The 8,657-nt window shown below is 34.3% G+C and overlaps 1 long non-coding RNA gene across 2 annotated transcripts; it reads left to right on the top strand.

The window, feature by feature from the left end:
* Positions 1-1,335: 1,335 nt before the first annotated feature.
* Positions 1,336-6,899, top strand: LOC127845043 (uncharacterized). Of its 2 annotated transcripts, XR_008033031.1 has the most exons (4): positions 1,336-1,355; positions 1,933-2,044; positions 4,689-4,769; positions 6,333-6,899. It is a non-coding gene; the product is annotated as an uncharacterized LOC127845043 (long non-coding RNA). The 2 variants fall into 2 exon arrangements; XR_008033030.1 differs by lacking the exon at positions 1,336-1,355 and having other exon boundaries at positions 1,470-2,044.
* The last annotated feature ends 1,758 nt before the right edge of the window (positions 6,900-8,657 follow it).

The following is an 8,657-nucleotide window of genomic DNA, read 5'->3' as shown; positions in this document are numbered from 1 at the left end:
TTGTTTTTTTGTTCACGTTTAAGGATTTTCGTTATAACAAGGCAATTATCCAATGAAGTTAGTCAAATATGTTTGTCTTTTAAATCATGTATCGAATATATTAGGAAGATTTCTAGACATAAAATGATTATTCCTTAAGTACACAGAGAAAGCATCGTTGCAGTATACCAGGCAGTATAAATGCATCGAAGTTGTTTAGAGAACGTTGTCAAACTGTATACAACGCTGATATATTATCTGGATAACATATCATTTCTCGACAGAAAAAAGAATACAGTATTAAAGGGATCTTTTCACGCTTTGGTAAATTGACAAAATTGAAAAAAGTTGTTTCAGATTCGTAAGTTTTCGTTTTAGTTATGATATTTGTGAGGAAACAGTAATACTGAACATTAACCATGCTCTATTATAGCTATTATATGCATCATTTGACGATTTGAAAACCTAAAAATTATAAAGCGTTGCAACGCGAAACGATTGAATAATTTGGAGAGTTCTGTTTTTGTCGTTAAATTTTGTGAAACTACGAAGATTGCTTATATAAGGTATAAAATACGTACAACTGTGTACTCGGCGGAATAGCTCAGTAGGCTAAAGCGTTTTTACTTCAGGACTCTGGCAGGACTCCAGGGGTCACTGGTTCGAAACCTGCTCCGGGCAATGTTCTTTTCCTTTTTTAATTTTTTTCTTGATTTTTTACTGGAGCTTTTACGATCCAATGTTTACATTTATCAATATAAAGCATTTAATGAATAAGTTAAAAAAATGCCAAAATCTGTGAAAAGGCCCCTTTAACATTGATATTACAAAGGTTCTCTTTTATTCATACTATTGACAAAGTACAAAACTTTTACAATACTTCCATGTAAAATACCTGCGTGTGTATGTCTTTCAAATCATATACACATAATTAAGATCATATGACCCGCGTCATGCGAAAATGTGTCTTATGTCATATACCGCAAGCGCAGCGCCAGCTTAGCTTGCGACGTCCGTGCAGCCTTTTAAGCGAACGCAATGTTTCCGTCTTATGAGCGGGCGTTGTAGCTCCTGACTAGAAAAGTTTGTAAATTTACGTGTTATTTAAACGATGGAGCCAGTGTTGTTGACTATATGAGCCGCGTTCTGAGAAAACTGGGCTTAATACATGTGCGTAAAGTGTCGCCCCAGATTAGCCTTTGCAGTCCGCACAGGCTAATCAGGGACCCTAGCCTTCATATATATATGAAAAATACTATCCTGGGTACGTTACTTCCACCTGTGGTTTCTACTCGATGGATTCGCAGATAATTCGGAAATAGATCAGATTGGGATCAATAACTGTATTGCATACGATCATGTACATGTATTACCAGGTTTGTATTTGTACTTTTTTAATATTGTGTAAAACTATCCGATAATATGCATAATGTTGACAATTGTTAATTAAATGAGCCGCGTTCTGAGAAAACTGGGCTTATTGCATGTGCGTAAAGTGTCATCGCAGATTAGCCTGTGCAGTCCGCACATGCTAATCAGGGATTACACTTTCCGCTTTTATGGTATTTTTAATTTCAAGGAAGTCCCTCCTTACCGAAAATGAAGTTTATGCGGAAAGTGTCGTCCCTGATTAGCCTGTGCGGACTGCACAGGCTTACGCTAATCTGGGATGACACTTTACGCACATGCACTAAGCCCAGTTTTCTCCGAATGCGACTGAAATAATAACTTATTGTAATGTTATGTACTTGTGTCTTGTATTCGTTCAGTTGAATGTCAATATATTAATACATTTATTTTTGTTTTCAACCTATTAATTAAAATAAGGTATTGTTTTTAATCCGTTTTTAGTTTCGTTATAGCTGACCTAGATTAAAACATTTCGTCAAAAATTAATAAATAAAATTATTAATAAATTTATGTTTTAATATAATTTATATATAAATTTTGTAGGTGTGTGTTGCCAGTAATGGTTGAAGATATGCCAAACAAATTGTGCCTCTCTATACAGACAGATTTCAGGTCTCAATTTCGACTTCAAAGGTCAACATATCACTGATATCAGGTTTGTCAGCTATTGGTTTGTATTATTCTTATCCACATTGCAGCAAGAATAACTGGATAACTTAACTTTTCAATAGCTATTACATGTAGATCTAATTTAAATTAATCATGTTTCTAAATCATCCACTAAATGCGGCTAATTCTCCACTTGTTGGAAGTTTTTTGTGATAAAAACTTGGAGCAGATTTATTTTACTCCCAAACTTCCTTTAAGAAAGCCCAACAGTTGTAGAGTGATGGAAAATCTTACTTCTTTAAAGTATTTATGAGTGAATAGACCCTTTTCACAATAAGCCAATATAGCAGGTAGTCAAATGATTGCAGAATTCCAGAATGAGGCTGAACGTGTAGAGATTTCTAATAGTGCATCGCAATATCACTCTGCTTTTGATCATTCAGCTAGATCTACTTAATGATATTGCCAACACAAGTTGACTTCGTCAGAAATAGCCATTAATTACTTAATATATACTTTCCATTTTAAGTGCCAATATATGAAATACATTTTCTTGATTAAAGTACTTGTTTGTATTCTTGTTTGTATTCTTTTTTTTTGCACAAACTCTGACACTCCAAGTATGGCTTTCAATTCTTAGTGTGTGTAAATTGACAGTCTAAAACTTATTGGATTATCTGACACTCTTTGTTTGCGCATTATTTGGGCGATTAATCAATTATTTTATTTATTGATAGATCTTGCGTTTAAATTCCCCTGTATTCAGCACAAACCCATAACCTCTTTATGATCAGATACTGTGCAGACAAATACTAAATAACAACGTGATGTCATAAACCACATGTTGTAGATATCTGGTCATCTGGTCATTTAACACAATTAATGACACCTCCATGTGACCATGGCGTCTCATGGTTGTAGCATTGCGTAGCCGTTTCTTAGAATAATTTAACGCCAAATACTCAATTGTTGCTTTTACTGAACATAAAAGATATTGTCAACATTGAAAGGCATCTGTCCAAAAAGATTGTCAGAAACTAAATACTGTATACATATTAGCCAGTTTTATCATAATTATAAAGTGCTTTATACCTATATATTTTTAATATTTCAAAAATTTAATGCTAAACATTTGTGTCATTTTCTTCTATTTGATAGCACTTTGTCTGATGCTTGATTCAACACGTTCTATAATTCATGAAATTGTACACATCCTACCTTTGAAAATTGTAGTCTTACAATACTTAGTATTGTATACTGCTAATTTATGACTTCGATTTGTGCAATAATCAATGTTTAGTCTTCAGACCACATTTACTCTGATGCTTATGGGTAACTGGAAATTGTATGCCCCTGGAAGGGTGGCATATAGCAGTTGAACTGTCCGTCAGTCAGTCAGTATGTCCGTCTGTCCGAAAAAAAATTAACGTTGGCCATTACTTTTGCAGCATGGAAGATAGCAACTTGATATTTGGCATGCATGTGTATCTCATGAAGCTGCACATTTTGAGTGGTGGAAGTTCAAGGTCAAGGTCGTCCTTCAAGGTCAAAGGTTAAAAAAATATATGTATAATTAAAAGCGGCGCAGTAGTGGGCATTGTGTTTCTGATGAACACATCTATTGTTATTTATAAAGATTAAATATAATTCATTAATATACACTAATAGTACATAACTTATGTCCTTGAATCATTATTTAGGTGTTATAATTTTTATATTTGAATTACTTATCAATTTTTTTACTTAACACAGCATGACATGTGATGGTTGTCTGTATTCATATGTTTGACTTAATTGTAACCAGTGTCAGTGCGCATTAAAATCTTGATATTCAACGCAATTTGCATAGCAAAAGAAAATGCAGTTCCACGTTCAGCCTTGTTATGCAATTCAACGCGTCAGGTGATATGATTGATATCTAAAAATAGTATCGGTGTTCATATTGTGAAACTGGTCTATTATTCGATACTGATTAATTTGATGAATCAAGTTAATTTTTGTTAAATATCTGTTAAATATTTATGCCCCCCTCCGAAGAAGAGCAGGTTTATTGTTTTGCACATGTCGGTCCGAATGTCCATATGTCTGTCCACCAGATGGTTTCCGGATGATAACCCAAGAACGATTTTGCCTAGGATCATGAAACTTCATAGGTACATTGATCATGACTCGAAGATGACCCCTATTGATTTTCAGGTCACTAGGTCAAGGTCACGGTGACCCTAAATAGTAAAATGGTTTCCCGATGATAACTCAAGAACGCTTATGCCTAGGATCATAAAACTTCATAGGTACATTGATCATGACTCGCAGATGACCCCTATTGATTTTGAGGTCACTAAGTCGAAGGTAAAGGTCACGGTGACCCAAAAAAGTAAAATGGTTTCCGGATGATAACTCAAGAACTTATGCCTAGGATCATGAAACTTCATATGTACATAGATAATGACTCGCAGATGACCCCTATTGACTTTCAGGTCACTAGGTCAAGGTCACAGTGCCAAAAAACGTATTCACACAATGGCTGCCACAACAATTGACAATCCATATGGGGGGCATGCATGTTTTACAAACAGCCCTTGTTTGAAATTTATTTTATGACATTAAAGTAATGTATAGGGAATTTAGTTACCTACACATTCTTTGAAAAGAAATTTGAATTGTAAATGTATACTTCATTTATTTTGTAGGAATTCTGTACAACTGTGGAACCATGTATGGTACGTGACCGCACAATGTTGGTTGGCAAAAGGATATTGGAATAAGCAAAGGTAAATTGTATGTGAAGGAGTCTTGACAAGTGCAAATATGGTTAGTTTTTTTGTAAGGCTCGCAGAAAGTGACCCTAGCCTTCATATATAAATAAAAAGCTGAAAGAGTATTTATGAAAAATCGTGTAATCAAGTTTGCAATATGTAACATTTTATTTATAAGCTCATCTTTCTTTTTGAAAAAAAAAGAGATATTGTCATCATCTTGGCGTCGGCGTCTGCGTCGGTGTCGGCGTCCGGTTAAGTTTTGTGTTTAGGTCCACTTTTCTCATAAAGTATCAAGTATAAAACTTATTTACTTACTACCATGAGGGGACTGGGCAGGCAAAGTTAGATAACTCTGGCGTGCATTTTGACAGAATTATGTGCCCTTTTTATACTTAGAAAATTGAAAATTTGGTTAAGTTTTGTATTAAGGTCCACTTTATTCCTACAGTATCAAAGCTATTGCTTTCATACTTGCAACACTTACTATCATAAAGGGACTGTGCAGACAAAGTTATGTAACTCTGACTGGCATCTTGAAAGTATTATGTGCCCTTTTTATTCTTAGAAAATTGAAAATTTGGTTAAGTTTTGTGTTTTGGTCCACTTTACTCCTAAAGTAGCAAAGATATTGCTTTCATACTTGGAATACTCGCAAATTATCATAAGGGGACAGTACAGGACAAGTTGAATAACTCTGGTTGTCATTTTGACAGAATTATGGTCCTTTTCTTACTTAGTAACTTTGAATATATGGTTAAATTTTTTGTTTTGATCTACTTTACTTCTCAAGTATCAAGGCTATTGCTTTCAAACTTCAAATACTGTCATGCTATCATAAGTTACTGTAGCTGGCAAGTTGAATTTTACCTTGACCTTTGAATGACCATGACTCTCAAGGTGAAATTATTAAATTTTGCTAAAATTTCCATAACTTCTTTACAAGCGTTACAAAGCAACTCTTATCTGACATACCACAATAGACTCCACCCAAACCATCCCCCACGCCCCCCCCCCCCAAAAAAAAAGAAAAAAGTACTTTTTTTTTCATTTTGAAAGATCATCTAATAAATGACCACACCCTCACACTATACCCCCTGCCCATTTTTTTTTAAACATGGCTAAAAAACACAAATATTTATTTTTATCATTTTTTCATTTTTGGAAGATAGTGTAATAAATGACCACACCACCACACTATACACCCTTCTCCACCCCACCTCTCCCTCCTTTGTGATTGAAGTATCGAGATAGGTCCCTTCAACTTTAAAAAAAATAGATGAGAGGTCTGAACCCGCAGGGCGGTGCTCTTGTTAACAATCAAATGAGACATAACTTAGAAGCTTCACTTCATTTACTTTGTCAGGCTGGCGTAGTGGATATGGTGTTCACCTAGTGATGGGAACATTTTGGGTTCAACCCTGTTTATTAGTGGTCTCTTTATCTTCATATATACAAAGTACTGATTACTCTCAGAAAACGGACTCTAGAATGTCTTAATAAGCATAAAGCTTTCAATGCAATCAAGCATAATTAATATGGCTAAACTCTAGCATGAATTTTACTTTTGTATTTCAGGGACTCAACATTACACAGTCATTTCAACATGTAGAGTCTTGTCAGCAATGATGGAGCAGTACATCAGATTTCCAGAATCTCGTCATGAGCTGAAGATCATTGCCTATGGATTTCATGAATGATGTAGAATGATTGGACTGTTGATGGAACCCACAGTGCATGTCCTGCTTCAACATCTGAGCATAGGTCCTTGTTTATCAGCAGTTTAAATCTTCAAGCAGTCTGTGACAGTAACTTGAAATGTTTGGACATATGACCTGGATGGCCAAGTTCTGTGCATGATGCCCATTTAAATAGGAACGGCCCAGTGGCGCATTAAATGGACATTTTTCAAATGTTCTCGAGGATTCAGCTTACCGCCTGACAAGAAATCTTGCTTTTTGTTCCGTATCGAGGCCATAGACATTTGTATCATTTGCAAAAGATACTGCGATATTTGTGCCTTTGTTCATGCTTTATAGTTGATTAACAATTGGAAGCCATAACCTGTTTTATAGGATGGTGTTAGTGGGACAATGAATTTTGTAAAGATTTAAAGACTGGAAAAGATAATTAAAAGTCAAAAGAGTTCTGCTATTGTTAAGCATGCTTTATTGATTTGTAATGTAAGAAAGATAGCATTATTAACAGAATAAAATGTCCATAATTTGAATATTCTTCTGTTTTCAGCAACATTTAATTTGATATAGTACAAAATGCTGCATCATGTTATATCATTATCTGTTTTGTGAACAATGACCTTTTAATGTATATTTAATAATTTGTCAATGGATGTTACACGCGTTAGCCCTACCATTAGCCCAAAAAGGAATTGCTTAGGAGTTTTGCCACCTTCTAGAGAAAAATACTTCTCAGAAACAATTGCATTTTGGAAAGTCTATGGCTAGTAAAATTTGGATTCCTTTTGGATACCCAAGGTTACCAATTTATGTTTAATGAATTTGCAATAAAAAGCTTTGACAGAACGTAATGTCACAGAGTCGAACACGTGTATGGAATAAAGTGGAAGTTGATTAAATGAGTAATACACATTATATGCTTCTTTGATTAAAAGTTTGTGTTTTCACTAAAACTGCAAACTTAGTAAGCTTTAAAGTATTGCAACTAAAAAAAAGATTCAGATTTAAATTGTATTATTTGAATGCACTGTCTAATACATATGAGCCTCGCTCTGTGAAAAAGGGGTTTAATGCATGTGCACTCCAGATTAGCATGGGCAGACCGCACAGGCTAATCAGGGAGGATACTAAACGCACATGCATTAAACCCCTTTTTCACAGAGCAAGGCTCATATATGTTCAATAAACCAAAGATAATCAAAAACAAAATGAGACATTTAACCCTGTACCACTCAAAAACACACTAAGACACATTCGAGAATAAATTTAATTTAAGACCTTTCTTACTATATTAAAGTTTTAAAGGCTTTGTTTCCAACCCATGGATACTGATGAGCAGCAAACAGCATAAAACCTGAACAGATTGTGAGTTACTTGCAGGCTGTTCTGGTTTTATGATGTTTGCATGTAGAAACTTTAAAATTTCCTCAGAGCAGGAAAAGGTTAATAATAACACAACAGCAATTATACTTAAGTTATTTTAAGACTTCATACTAATGCAAGTAACTTGCAACTGTCTAACCAAAATCGGAGATGGTGGAGGGCAAAATTAATGGCTGTGCACCTTGAATTATCTATTCGTACTCAAACAATATAATGTTGCTCTACAGTATCTTGTACAGCATGCATCTAATACTACAGCCAAATTTGCTTACAAATAATATTACAAGAAACACAAGTCATTACAGACTTAACTTTATTGCATCAACCATTTAGCAGGAATAAAATATAAAGAGAAAAATTATGGCAATTTTTTCATCTGAACATACAAGTCTTCATATACAATCCCATTGCATATAAAAACGACCGTTTACTATTTTTCCGTTCTATATGTCAGCATAAAGACAAGATGGTATTCACTGTGCAATAAAACACAAGCAATCATATTACAATTGCTTTTAATTATATGAACTGTACCTTCACTAACATTCAAGAATTTTAATATAAATACATGATGAAAGATGAGCTTTTTCTTGTCTTAAAATATCTTGATACTTTGCAATGACCAAACAATACAACTCAACATACAAATTATTCAACAAAATATATTTTAATGACACAATATTTTTATTCAACAATAGGAATAGCTTAAGGTTGTAACATATTATACTAAAGTCACAGTGTCAATCTAAGCAAAGAGTAGAATCATAAAGAGATGTCCACAACGGATGATGTGCAAGCTGGCTCTGACTCAGATTTCCACATC

The sequence above is a fragment of the Dreissena polymorpha genome, chromosome 9, assembly GCF_020536995.1.
Source record: "Dreissena polymorpha isolate Duluth1 chromosome 9, UMN_Dpol_1.0, whole genome shotgun sequence".
Taxonomy (NCBI): Eukaryota; Metazoa; Mollusca; class Bivalvia; order Myida; family Dreissenidae; genus Dreissena; species Dreissena polymorpha.
Note: the sequence above shows the minus strand (reverse complement) of the source record. Positions and strands in the feature narration are given on the sequence as shown.